Source organism: Microplitis mediator, chromosome 2, assembly GCF_029852145.1.
Source record: "Microplitis mediator isolate UGA2020A chromosome 2, iyMicMedi2.1, whole genome shotgun sequence".
NCBI lineage: Eukaryota > Metazoa > Arthropoda > Insecta > Hymenoptera > Braconidae > Microplitis > Microplitis mediator.
This window is the reverse complement of record NC_079970.1, coordinates 17,726,613-17,741,971: the sequence shown is the minus strand read 5'-3', so window position 1 is coordinate 17,741,971 and position 15,359 is coordinate 17,726,613. Positions and strand designations below refer to the sequence as shown.

Sequence of the window (15,359 nt, the reverse complement as noted above, 5' to 3'; positions counted from 1 at the left end):
TAAAACTTCCCGCTATTTTCGAACTCCTTAAGCTCAAAAACATTGATGTGAATACATTTTCGAGCTTTTCGAGCTCGAAAATACTTTAATATGCCATTCTTTTTGAAAAAAATCGTTTTTTACCATTTTTTCTCCAACGATATCTCTCAAACGTATTGACCAATTGAGACGGCTGAGGCGGCAATCGACGGGTTTTATCGAGTTCTAAAACTGATCAAATTTTAGAATTGATCAGATGAGTCGCTTCATAGATAATCGAAGAAATCCGTTTTCCACCATTTATTTCTTGATCAATATCTCTCGAACGAATTAACCGATTGAGATGGTTGACGCAACAATTGATTTTGGAATCGATTGATACAACCATTTCTGAAAAATTTAAAAACAACTGAAAAAAAAATTTTTTTATTTTTCTGTATTCCTTCTATATATTAGAGTCCATTTAATCAATCGATTTGAAATTTTCAGAAAAGTTGACGGTCAACAAACTCTTTTGATTGCCACCGCAACCATCTTAATCGGTCAATTCATTATAAAGATATGAAGAGTTTACGTCCATACACACACACACACATACAGACACTTGGACATCCTTCTGAAAATAGTCAGAATAGCTTCCTAAGATCTCAAAACTTCGACATCTGATGAAAACTTGATTTTCGAAAATTGGGGTAAAACCAATAACTTCCCGAATTTTTGAAAATTACAATTTTTTTAGCGGGAAGTTAAAAAAGTCTCTTATTATTTTTTCATTAATCCATTTGTTAAAAAGTTATTGGAGCTCGAAGTCAAATTGTAGTAAATTTCGAGATCTTTGTACTATTCTGGCGAAACCATCAAACTTATTACAAAATTTCAGAGGGTTTTTTTTTGTGGAAAATTTTATTACCTACAAGTTACTTCTACTCAAGTTTTTTCTAATTTCGCATTGCTTTCGAATTATTTTCATTTCAATATTGAGCTCTTGGGATCGATCAGAACACTACTTGTTAGAAAGCTTCACATTAATATCAACATAACTAGAATACAATAAGGAATATAAAAAAACGTTACTAGAAATGATTTGTAGGGAATTAAAGTGTTCTAAGAAAAATTCATATCGAACTTTGTGATAAGTCTGATAGTTTCGCCGGAAAAATAAAAAGATCTCGAAATTTATTGTGACTTGACTTCGAGCTCTAATAATTTTTGAACAGATGGATTTATGAAAAAATGATAAGAGACTTTCTTTGTAGTGGGCTTAATTACCTACAAGAGTATATTGTGTGATAAGAGATGAAACAAGACGATTTCAGACTAGGGCGAGATTCGCTGCCCGAGCCGCAGGCGAGGGCTGACATCATCCGCAGTCTGAAATCATGTTTTATCCTGAGTCACACACTACATTTTTGGATAAGTGTATATTACATAATTTCAACTACAGGCAGTGGCTTTTATGTACGCATTGATGGAATCGAAAACAACATCGGCATACAAAGCGATTTTTAAATTTCTTTGTGAGGACATATGCCCAGAAATAAAAAATTTACAGCCGATCGTACATTTAGACTTTGAATTGGCTAGGCGAAATGCCCTAAAAGAAATTATTGAAGGCGTCAATGTCCAACTATGTTTTTTTCACTATTGCCAAGTATGATTTATTTGTATTGTAGTTGTAGAGAGAAAATAGTATATTACACACCTAGGGAAGTAAAGTAATAAATAAAATAAATAATAATAATAATAATAAATAACTAATTTTTCAGGCTCTAATCAAAAATGCCCAAAGACTTGGTGCAATATCAAAAAAATTTATGACGAGCACGGATCCCACTGTAGATGTAGAAGTTGAAGAAATTTTAAGGAAACAAATGGCGTTGACATTTTTACCAGCGGCCCACATACCGGAACCATTATGCAAAATTCTGGAAAACATAAATAATCCTGAAGTTTTCCGAAAAATGAAGAAATTCTTCAACTATTACATCAAGCAGTGGATCCGTGCTCGAGAACCAGAGGAGTGGTCACAATTAAATCATGTTCGAAGGACGAATAATGCCACTGAGTCCTGGAACCGTGACCTGAATGAGAAATTCGGGAAACTTCCAGGAATGTGAAAATTTACAAGTAATCACACTAGATACAAAAAATAAGCGAGTGCATGTGCGTGTGTGCGTACGAGTGCGTGTGTATGCGCATCTGTGTGTGCGAGTTTATGTGCGTGCGAGTGCACCCATGTGTGCGAGTGCATGTGCGTATGTGAGTGTGCGTATATCCGAGTGCGTGAGTGTGAGCGTGTGTTCGAGTGTGTGCATGTGTATGTGCGTGTGTACCTATGTGCTCTCTTTTGTACGCGTGTGTGCGCGTATTTCGATAACTTTTACCATAAAATTCTCTCCGTGTATGCTTAATTTTATCCATTCATTACAATATTTCCATAGGAAAGCTGGTCGAAGAGCAAAATATTGCTCATAGACGGTAAACAGCAATTATGGCCCTGAAAACTGTGCAGCGAGGCCAAATAGAAAATCGGCGAAAATTGTCTAAAATGAATGATCTAAGTGAGCAATTAACACTGGGTCTAATTACTCCCATGCAGTTTTTGGAATTCGCTACACAGCTCATCAGTTTTCGTAGAAGTAAGTAGACCCGCCTTGTAAGGTAAAGAGGAAAAAAAAAAAATTTTTTTCCGTAAAACAAAAAAAAATAACCCCCCGAATAAAACGTAAAAAAAAATGTAAAAAAATTCTTGTTTGATCTCGTTTTTTGGAAATTTTTTTTGTTTTCCGCTTTACCTTACATGTACTGAATAACTAACTCAAAAATGAAAGAAAATAAAAAAAAAATTAATTTTTTCATTTTGGTAATGATTACACACATTACGGAACAAAACTTGTTCCTTTAATTGTTTTGTAAAACTTTGAGCAATCGGTCTGGACAAACGGTTTAATAAATCAATCTGAAAATTTCCAGGATTTTTGGGGGTTCATTAAGCTGTAAAATTACCTGGCAACATTTTTTTTATCAATATTTGCCGAGTAGCGATGAGTTGACTAAAAAACCAGAAAATGGCCATTTTTTGTGGGTTTTTCGAATGGATATCACGGATAAAAAAAAAATTTTTTTTTTTTAAAAATCGAAAATGGAGCTTGTAGGGGATTTATTCAAGTTTATTAAACTACCCTTCAAATTGCTGTGTGACCATTACTTGCTGAGATATCAATAATCAAAGACAAAAGGATCCTTTTTCATTTGAAGGCTGATATCTCAGCAGCTAATTGTCGTACAGAGAAACAAAAAAAGCAAATTGTAGCTGAATAAATTTCCTAAACGAGCCATGAATTCGTTTTTTCGAAAAAATTTTTCCCGGCCCCGTAGACCTAAAAAACAAAACCAAAAAATTTAGAAAAATTTTGTCTCGACCTTTTTCTTATGATTCCGCAAAAACCGTGGCTCAAAAAAATATTTTGCTGGAAGATCTTTGAACTAGAGATTTCAAGCTTCAATTTGCTGTTTTAATTTTTTCGATACGATCATTTTTCACGAAAATACGGCCTTCCAAAAATCACTAAAAGATTTATAAAATTTTCTTGTTCCTTTAATTTTTTGGATTAGTGTATTACCATCTTGCAATAGGGAAAGTTAGCTATCTGTACGTGATAATCATTGTCATGATTATATGTCAACTACTCGTTTCTCGCATAGTATTAATTATTATCGCTAATAGTAATAGTTACCATCTAGATAGTAACACTTGTTATGTCTAAAAAAGTTATTAATTTTGCCTTCTGAGATGGTAATGATTATCATCTCGGAAGAGAATTCTAATCATCTCTGATAAGAAAAGTTAACATAAAAGAATGAGAATCATTAAAATGTAAAGATGGGAATAGTTACTTTGTTAAGATGGTAAGTATTACTACCTTTTTTTCAGAGTGTAACTGCAACAAGGCGGGTCTACTTACTTCTACGAAAACTGATGAGCTGTGTAGCGAATTCCAAAAACTGCATGGGAGTAATTAGACCCAGTGTTAATTGCTCACTTAGATCATTCATTTTAGACAATTTTCGCCGATTTTCTATTTGGCCTCGCTGCACAGTTTTCAGGGCCATAATTGCTGTTTACCGTCTATGAGCAATATTTTGCTCTTCGACCAGCTTTCCTATGGAAATATTGTAATGAATGGATAAAATTAAGCATACACGGAGAGAATTTTATGGTAAAAGTTATCGAAATACGCGCACACACGCGTACAAAAGAGAGCACATAGGTACACACGCACATACACATGAACTCACACGCACACACGCACATGCACATGCACACACTCGAACACACGCTCACACTCAGGCACTCGGATATAGGCACACTCACATATACGCACACACGTTCGTACACCTGCACATGCACTCGCACACACGGGTGCACACGCACTCACACACACGCACATGCACTCGCACACTCACACCAGACACACACATGCACTCGCACACGCATGCACTTGCGCACACGCACACATGCACATACACACGCACACACGCACATATACGAGCACACACGGGTGCACACGCACACACACGCTCACACTCACGCACTCGCATATACGCACACTCACATACGCACATGTACTCGCACACATGGGTGCACTCGCACACACAGATGCGCATACACACGCACTCGTACGCACACACGCACATGCACTCGCTTATTTTTTGTATCTAGTGTGATTACTTGTAAATTTTCACATTCCTGGAAGTTTCCCGAATTTCTCATTCAGGTCACGGTTCCAGGACTCAGTGGCATTATTCGTCCTTCGAACATGATTTAATTGTGACCACTCCTCTGGTTCTCGAGCACGGATCCACTGCTTGATGTAATAGTTGAAGAATTTCTTCATTTTTCGGAAAACTTCAGGATTATTTATGTTTTCCAGAATTTTGCATAATGGTTCCGGTATGTGGGCCGCTGGTAAAAATGTCAACGCCATTTGTTTCCTTAAAATTTCTTCAACTTCTACATCTACAGTGGGATCCGTGCTCGTCATAAATTTTTTTGATATTGCACCAAGTCTTTGGGCATTTTTGATTAGAGCCTGAAAAATTAGTTATTTATTATTATTATTATTATTTATTTTATTTATTACTTTACTTCCCTAGGTGTGTAATATACTATTTTCTCTCTACAACTACAATACAAATAAATCATACTTGGCAATAGTGAAAAAAACATAGTTGGACATTGACGCCTTCAATAATTTCTTTTAGGGCATTTCGCCTAGCCAATTCAAAGTCTAAATGTACGATCGGCTGTAAATTTTTTATTTCTGGGCATATGTCCTCACAAAGAAATTTAAAAATCGCTTTGTATGCCGATGTTGTTTTCGATTCCATCAATGCGTACATAAAAGCCACTGCCTGTAGTTGAAATTATGTAATATACACTTATCCAAAAAATTAAAGGAACAAAAAAATTTTATAAATTTTTTAGTGATTTTTGGAAGGCTGTATTTTCGTGAAAAATGATCGTATCGAAAAAATTAAAACAGCAAATTGAAGCTTGAAATCTCTAGTTCAAAGATCTTCCAGCAAAATATTTTTTTGAGCCACAGTTTTTGCGGAATCATAAGAAAAAGGTCGAGACAAAATTTTTCTAAATATTTTGGTTTTGTCTTCAAGGTCTACGGGGCCGGGAAAAATTTTTTCAAAAAAACGAATTCATGGCTCGCTTAGAAAATTTATTCAGCTACAATTTGATTTTTTTTTTTTTTTTTTTTTTTGTTTCTCTGGACGTCAATTTGCTGCTGAGATATCAGCCTTCAAATGAAAAAGGATCCTTTTGTCTTTGATTATTGATATTTCAGCAAGTAATGGTCACACAGTAATTTGAAGGGCAGTTTAATAAACTTGAATAAATTCCCTACATGCTCCATTTTCGATTTTTTCAAAAAAAAATTTTTTCATCCGTGATATCCATTTGAAAAACCCTTAAAATATGGCCATTTTCCAGTTTATTAGTCAACTCATCGCTACTCTGCAAATATTGATAAAAAAAAATGTTGCCAGGTAATTTCACAGCTTAATGTACCCCCAAAAACCCTGGGAATTTTCAGATTGATCCATTGAACCGTTTGGCCGGGCCGATTGCTTAAAGTTTTACAAAATAATTGAAGGAACAAGTTTTGTTCCTTAAATTGTCTAATCGTTATCAAAATGAAAAAATCAATTTTTTTCGAATTTTCTTCCATTTTTGCGTTAGTTATTCAGTAGATGTAAGGTAAAGAGGAAAAAAAAAAATTTTTCCGAAAAACGAAAAAAAAAAAAAAAAACTGAATAAAACGTAAAAAAAAATCTGTCTATCGGTTGACCCTGCGGGCCAGCCCCAAAACTTCCCGCTGTTTTCGAGCTTCTTGAGCTCAAGGAGCTAGAAAATGTTGTTGTAGATACATTTCCGAGCTCTTCGAGCACGAAAATACTGTTGTATACTATTGTTTTCGAAAAAACCGTTTTTTAGCATTTCTTTCTCCCACGATATCTCGCGAACGAATTAACCGATTTTGATGGTTGAGGCGGCAATCGATGCGTTTTATCAAGTTCTAAAGCTGATCAAATTTTGAAATTGATTTATTATCCAGTCGTTTGTGAGAAATTTCAAAAAAACCAAAAAAAAATTTTTTTTGAATTCTTTCGTCGAGCGAATGAACCGATTTTGATTTTTTGGCGGCATTCGACGTGGCTTATGAAGTTTTAGAGCTGTTTAAATTTTGGAACCAATCCATCGAGCAAATTAAAAGTTATCCAAATAAAACATTTTTGAAATATCTTCGAACGCACCCTACCGATTAATTTCAATTTTTTACAGCTTTTAGATATTGACAAGCCGCGTCGAATGACACCTCAAAGATCAAAATCGGTTCATCCGTTCAAAAGATACAGGTATTTACATACGTACACTCGGGCATTATGGTGAAATTAGTCAGAATAACTTTCTAGAACCTCAAAACGTCAAGATCTGATAAAAATTCGGTTTTCGAAAATCGGACCGAAACCAATAACTTCCCGAATTTTTGAAAATTTTCAATTTTCTTAGCGGGAAGTTAAAAACATAGCCTTAAAATGACACACTTTAATAAATATATATATATGAACATGGAAATAGTTGAAAACCGTCAGAGTGTCATATGAGAGAAGCTTTTCTGATGAATTTACTGGCGTAATTGTATTAGTACGAAACTGGTACCTCACTATGACACATTTTACATACATATGATAAATTGATGATTTACGTAAATTAAAAATCAAGTTTTCTTAATGTAACACTCTAGCGTAATTAATGTTAACCAGCGAAATAAACAGCAATGAAACCTACAAAATCACCTCTGTTTATTATTCGAAATTTTCAAAAAAACCAACGAAAAATAATGATTAGTTTTTTCTCAACAAATTTCGAAGTTGGGTATATTATTAATTTAAATTAAGAGTTTCATATTCATTGTTATTTTATTCACACAAGTCTTTATTTAAATTGTTCTCTATAATTGAATTGATTTTTTAATAAATAAACCATTTTCAAAATAATTAAATTTGAGCTCTAAAAGTAATAGACCGTTTGATGTTGATTATTGATGGTAATTTTTTAGTTAGTTACAGAAATTAATTGTAGTAAATAAAAAAAAAGTTGAACCTTTATAAATGAGAAAACAATAGATATTATATAAAAATAAAAAAAAAGTCAATTAATTTTCCGCTATACGTTGAAACAAATTGAAAAAAGGGAGATAAAGTTGAGTGAGTTTGATGAATGAAGTCTCACAAGATTTTTATCTCTTCTTTACGTGAATTTAAGCACTTTGTTAAATTTATGTAGGTTATCTTTCTGAATTTATGTAATTGATACGAAGCCATAGAAAGTTAACCATTCAACATCAATCAAATAAATACCCATTTATTTTCTCTTATTTACTTTTAATTTACTATTTGAAAACCCCCATTTTTTTTTATCGAACTTAGTCTTGAAACATATTTATCACGAGATTAAATATAAATAAAATTCATTGTGTTTTATATATATATATATATATATATATATATATATTCATATATATGAGGTAAAATTTCAGTACATATCATATTCATACTTACTATTCAAACTATTTCTGTCATATAAACGTTTGAATAATGAGAAAACTTTTTTCTCCTTCTCTTTTTCTCTTATCGTAAAAAAAGGGTACGAAAGTATGGAAATAAACTCAATAGGGATATTCAAATAAGTATTTGTTCAGTAGCTTAGTTCAGCAAATCAGAGATAATGATGAGAGAATTGATGAAACAGAGGGTGGTTATATAAATATTTCACCAGTACTTGAGGAATAATTATATTTATTATAGTGGTAGCTAAACAAATATTCGAATCCAACTTTTGCTTCATCATCACTAATTGGTCTCTTAACAAAATATACAAACAAAAAATTCCGCTCGTCACTGAATTTATTAAAATATTTTCATGATTTTTTTTTTTTTTTTTTTTTTTTTTTTTCAGTAAAAAAAGTTTCGTCAATTTTATAAATTGAAGTCGTCCAACTTTTATTAAATTAAAGTTTGATTTTGAATCATTTATATACAGTTTTGTATACTACAGTTTTTTCTATACCAAGGTGAAAATATTTGGCCGAAATCACGCCGAAAGTGTAAAATTTTTAATGTTATTAAATAGGCCGAAAATCAGCCGAAAAATTTTTATTCTTTTTAAATAGGCCGATATTTGGCCAACAGTTGAATCAGCCTGTTTCCGGCTTTTTTTCGAACATACTATTTTTTTTTTAAATAAAATTATGGTACTTGAAAATAACTTCATGCAACTCAAAATAGGACATTAAAAATTTTCAAGCTGTCGAACTTGAAAATACATTTCAAAATTTGGAGCATTAAAAGTATAAAGTCAGTGATTTAAGTGATTAAACACGATTAGCGAATTAATATTATTAAAAACTTATATATCCAATTATAATATTTATGTGACCAGGAATATATTATTATTATTATTATAAATGTTATTATTATTATTATTCATATTTATTTCTTTCTTTTATTTATCTAGGCCGAATACAATGTCATCTTTTCACCAGTTATACTGGATGAAAATTTTTATTTAATTTTATGCAATGTAAAAAAATATGATTTTACTCTGTCACTCGGAATTTCGGCGATAAAAAAAAAATCACTCCACATCCAGAGAAAGTTAAAAATTTTTGTTTTTAGCGGATTTCGGAGTGACGCGAATTTTATTTAAGTAAATAAAAAAATTAATAAGCAATTTTAACATTCAGTATACTGTGTAAAGCTTTTTAACTTTCCGCAAAGAAAATTAAAAATTTTCAAAAATTCGGCAAGTTATTGGTTTCGGTCCGATTTTCGAAAACCGAATTTCTATCAGATCTTGACGTTTTGAGGTTCTAGGAAGTTATTCTGACTAATTTCACGATGATTTCCGAGTGTCTGTATGTATGTATGTAAATACCTGTATCTTTTGAACGGATGAACCGATTTTGATCGTCAAGGTGTCATTCGACGCGGCTTATTACGAACTGTGAAAAATTGAGCTCGATTGGTAGGGCTCGTTCGGGGATATTCCAAAAATAAAATTTTTTCAAAAATATTTTTTTTGAATAACTTGTAATGTGCTCGATGGATTGATTCCAAAATCAACTGGGCTCTTAAGCTTTATAAGCCGCGTCCAATGCCACCTTAACCATCAAAATCAGATTTTCACCTTAACCATCTCAATCAGTCAATTCGATTAAGAGATATCGTTGGTGAAAAAATGGTAAAAAACGTGTTTTTTTCGAAAACAACAGCATCCAAAAGTATTTTCGAGCTCGAAGAGCTCGAAAATGTATTCACAACAAGGTTTTCGAGCTCAAGGAGCTCGAAAATAGCGGGAAGTTTAAGGGCTGGCCCGCAGGATCAACCGATAGACCGATTTTTTTTTTATATTTCTGATATTTCTTTAAAGAACCTGCTCATTTTTGAAACTGTCATTTCATTTCTGCAGTTACGGCTGAGCTCGATTTGTCGAATTTGCTAATGACTGACGAGATAATTACAGAAAACTCTAGACCATACAGTCGGAATTCCACTAATATGAAGCCTTCTACTTGTTAGTGGACTCTAACCCAGTTTTCCTGCGCAAAAACTTTTAACTTTACTTTCAGCCTACTGCTCGTCGGAATAAGAAAACAATTAAATACAAAAATCGCTTGATGCATTAAATAAAGAAATTAATGAAATTTGAATAAAAATTTTAATTATTTTATTATTATTTATTAGATATCCGCCGATAAATTATTAAAGATTTCTGCTGTATTTTTAGTCAACTTCCGTACAAATGAAAAAAAATTTCAAATTTCGTTAATTAGAATATCATCTTTGTTATAATTCACTTTTTATGCAAATTTATAATTTTCTATAACTGTACAAATGATTAAATATGAGGGTGAGTTAAAAATTTGCATATTGGCATTGTGCACACCCTTGTTACTTCATGCTTGTGGTGTGCAAAATAAATATAATAAATGATCTTTAAAAACGGTTGTGAGGGTAAGTATTAAAATAATAATAATGTTGGAAAATAAAAAAATTAATTATAAATTAATTAATCCCAATGACAGTTTTAACCTTCAAAGGTCAAAGATATATAACACTTTTGGTTGAAGTAATGACGACTAAAAGCTAGTCCCGATCATTAATAACAATTGACCATGTGCCAATAGACGTATACCCGATTGCTTTCAGTGTCTAAGAGAGATGAGAATGCTGTCCTAGAAAACTTTAACAAAGAGGATTTCTACCTTAAGCATGTGTTGGTATAAAAAGGGTATTTCTAAGTGTGAATGAAAAATGACAAAGATAGTACGGGTGTTGATGAGAGGTTAAGCTGAAGTAGATAAAAAAAAGGTTTTGTTAAAAATAAAAAGTTAAATAGAAAAGTATGGGAACAAGTAGCGAGCACGACTATCAACGATTTTTCTTGACCCTCTGTGACTCTTGGAATAGGCGTTGAACCAGACACTGACGTCCTCCACCCTCTTATTTTCGTTATTGGGAATCGATGTCCTGGAAAATTACTCACTGAAACTCGTTGGTCGTTGATCCTCGTATAAGAAAAGCGCACGAGGATATGTCCTCAACTAAAAAAAATACGTCTCAGCTATTGTCCTAGATCTCAGTATACTCTTGCTTCTATTCTACACAGTGTACAGTCGACATTGTATGTATACACTTTATCCTGTCTTGGATGTGTATTATATAGCGTAAAGCGTAAAGGACATAACAGCTGGTCACAAAAGTTATATATCCGTATATAGGTGGCTCGTGGACAACCATGTGTGTATGACTGCTACTCACTGGCTATTGTATCCAGAGAAAACAATCTCATACAACTTTTCTAGATGATCCCTTGATTCTATCATCCATGTTTCAAGTGACAGAGAAAGTATAATTAAATAATGGTATTAATTTAATTTAACTATTTAACATAGAACAGATACCGAAAAAGTTGAGTATTCCCCTCAAAAAAAATTACAAATTTTTTACATACTTAAATTTTACCCGAAACACTTTATTTTTACTAATACTTTTCATATATAGGAAAGATAATGTACTCTCGGGCCAAGTTAATGACTACCCTATCAAAAAAATCCATGCGGGTTTGCATGGGAATCCGTAGGAATCCATATATAGGAGTGTATGGATTGATATAAGAATCCATGTAGGAAATTATGGGTATCTGAATCCCCATATCGGTTACAATTTTACAAGTTATGTTGTTATCAAGGTGTAGTTGTGTTGATTTTTTTCTAAATTCTCGATAAGAAAATGTAAAATTAAAAAAAAAAATGAAGTTGGTTTCGGTCCGATTTTCGAAAATCACATTTTGAACAAATTTTGATGTTTCGAGGTCCTAGGAAGTTATTATGAACCATCAAGAAACTCAAAAATAGCAGGAAGTTTTGGGGCTGGGCCATAAAGCTCAACCGTTTTCTAAATTATTAACTTCCCGCTAAGAAAATTGAAAAGTTTCAATAAAGAAAGGAAGTTATTGGTTTCGGTCCGATTTTCGAAAACCGAGTTTTGACCAGATCTCGACGTTTTGACGTTATTCTAGGGAGTTATTCTGACTAATTTCAAGATGATGTCCGAGTGTACGTATGTACGTACGTTTAAGTATCTTTACATATATGTATGTAAAGATTCTGTAACTTTTGAACGGATCAACCGATTTTAATCTCCAAGGTAGCATTCGACGCGGATTATCAATTCCTACAAGCTGAGAAAAATCGAGCTTGATCGGTATGGTGCGTCCGGAAATATTCCAAAAATAACATTTTTTCAAAAATGTTTTTTTTCTTTTTGTAACTTGTAATGTGCTTGATGTATTGATTTCAAAATCTAATTAACTTTAAAACTTAATAAACTGCGTCGAATGCCACGTCAACCATCAAATTCGATTCATTCGTTCAAGAGAAACCGTTGTCGAAAGAATTAAAAAAAATTTTTTCTAGTTTTTTTAAAATTTGAACTCAATTTAGAACTCAATAACACGCGTCGATTGCCACCTCAACCGTCTCAATCGGTCATATCGTTTGAGAGATATCATCGGAAAAATAATGTTAAAAAACGTTTTTTTTTTATTTTTTTTTTCGAAAACAACGGTATGAAACGTATTTTCGACCTTAATGAACTCGAAAATGCATTCACAACAATGTTTTCGAGCTCAAGGAGCTCGAGAACAGCGGGAAGTTTTAGGGCTGGCCCGCAAGGTCCACCGATAGACAGATATTTTTTTATTATTTTCGATTAGTAATTCTAATGACAGTACTATCCTAAAATATTTAGAAAGTTAGAAAGAATATATAAATTATTATTTATAATTCATGATTATCGATATTTGTTCAGTATATATTCATATGTATAGATTTAGATTTCAAGTATCATAAAGCGTCTGGTAGACCGCACGAACGAACGCTCAAGAGGTCGGAGTCGTCGCGTGGCTTTTAGTTATATCAAATTACATGGTTCGCTGATTCCACATCGACAATATGCTACTTGTTTATTTACCGAATCAGTTCTCATTGACTGCATTCATACAGTATACCACAAATTTACATCAGCCTTCTCTCTTCACCCAATTGGATAAAGTGAATATAAAAGAATCGATGGATACATATATGTATATACATTTATACATAGATACATATATCGAGAGAGAAAATTTATACTCAGAATTTTGTTTATTATTCTGTCGTATAGTCGGAAGTCTACAAACAGCAACGCTAACGACTATGCCAACCCAATGACGATATGTGCGAAAATACTCAGGGGAGAAATGCCCGTTATTATACAAAAGAGACCAAGAGACTCATCATGATGTTTGGATCTTTTCCTTGTGTGTTTGTATATAATATGTGTAATGTCCCGTGAGATAAACTTTTAATATTACACATATGAATTATTGCAACAACATGTTAATTAATTGTCATAATTTTTTTCTTTTACTTCACAATATTATATATTTATTTATGTTAGTAATGATGGGAGAGAAATTGTCTGACAATCGTCATACAATTGACGTCAATGGACCAGCGTAAAATTGATCAACGGTCATTTTTTTTTATTTAATGGCGATTCTCACGTAAACGATTGTTCCAGAAAATTATTTTATGAAAAATTTAGCGAAACATTTTTCACCGTCGTTTCGCATCTAAATAGAAGGAACAAGAAATTTTTTACGAATTTCTTCGATCAAACATATCGGACGTTATGTCAAGTGATACACAGTTAGAAATTTTGTGTATTTGTGTTAAAAAATTATTTGGTTAAATTTTTTGTGTTGATTGTTAACACTGAAATCTGTTAATTCGACGCAAACCGTTTGTGTTATTTTACTTTAACAGATTTTTTATGTTAAATGATTGGAAAATCTAGAATGTAACACATTTCTTGTGTTATTCGAAAATTTGTGTTGTTTGACTAAACGTTTCCACGCGATTCTTCATTACTATAACCAAGCAAAGCGTTGTAGCAGCATTGTCTGCAGGGTAATTTGGATTATAATTTATTTACAATTAAATATATACATTTTACAATTAAATTTAAATAACTTTCATATCTTTTTGACCTGGTTCAATTGTTTGTTAAATTGACATAAGTTCTACTAAGGGTAGATCAGTATACTTGAGTTGGTTAGGTTATGTGCTTATGTTTATTAGTTCATTTTAACACGAAAAATGTGTTAAATTTACACAAATGTTCGGTTAAATGCACACAATTTTTCTGTAAAAAGAACAGATTTTATGTGTTCAATTTTATTTAACATAAAATTTGTGTTAAAGATCAACACAAACGCAGTGTGTTGAATTAACACAAAATTTCTTACTGTGTACGACTTGCAATTTACTCAAAATTACGAACGCTAATACATTAATATCGTGCGGAAAATAATTTTATAAGACATTGATGGATAATTTTCGACGTCAATTGACAAGCATTGTCAGTCAATTTCTCGTGGTCTGACCGAACATAAAATTGACGATAATTTGCATCACTAACTTATATGCATTATTTAAACGGCATATAGAAAAATAAATATTTATATGATGGCATAAAAAACAAAATACTATATCCACTACCACTACTCATATAAATGAATAATAATTAATTTATATCAGCATATCCATTATTCAATTGAAGATTTATGGATATTCATATCAAGTATATTTTCATGTGACAATATGAAAATGGTTTCATATATACTTCATCCAAATGTTGCAGTATAGTACATAAATATATTCTGCAGTATATATGTATATATATAATGTATAACTCACTGATCGTCTCACTGTCAATTTAGCGGTTCGACTCAACCAATTTCTGCCACTCGACAATGAGAGAAACTATATTCTTTTTCAATGCACTCACATTCATTCATTTCAATAAAATACATGCCCCTCTCAACTCATACCAACTGTTACCTCAAGCATTTTATTATATTCTATCCTATCCTATCGGATACTGGTTTTTTTTTCTATCCATTTTCATCAGAAACGAACAATAGACGAAAAAAAAGTTGCCATGTCATTAATACAAATTTCGTATTGATATATATTTACAATTGTATACATAATTATGAAGTTTCTCAATTCATAAAATACCACAATCATCTCAATTATAAATATTTGAAAAAACTTGAAAACAACAAAAAACACTATCTCACTTCTTTTTCATTTTTTACTTCCCGCTCGAAGTAATAAAAATTAAAAAAAAAGAAGGAAGTTACTTTCGTTCGGTCTACTTTTTCTAATTCTTTTATATTCATTAGATAACTA

General features: G+C 32.1%; 1 long non-coding RNA gene across 1 annotated transcript; it reads left to right on the top strand.

Moving 5' to 3' along the window:
- The first annotated feature begins 1,853 nt into the window (after positions 1 to 1,853).
- LOC130678449 (uncharacterized) lies at positions 1,854 to 10,194 on the top strand. Its single transcript, XR_008991830.1, has 3 exons — positions 1,854 to 2,106; positions 2,421 to 2,618; positions 10,028 to 10,194. It is a non-coding gene; the product is annotated as an uncharacterized LOC130678449 (long non-coding RNA).
- Positions 10,195 to 15,359: the final 5,165 nt, after the last annotated feature.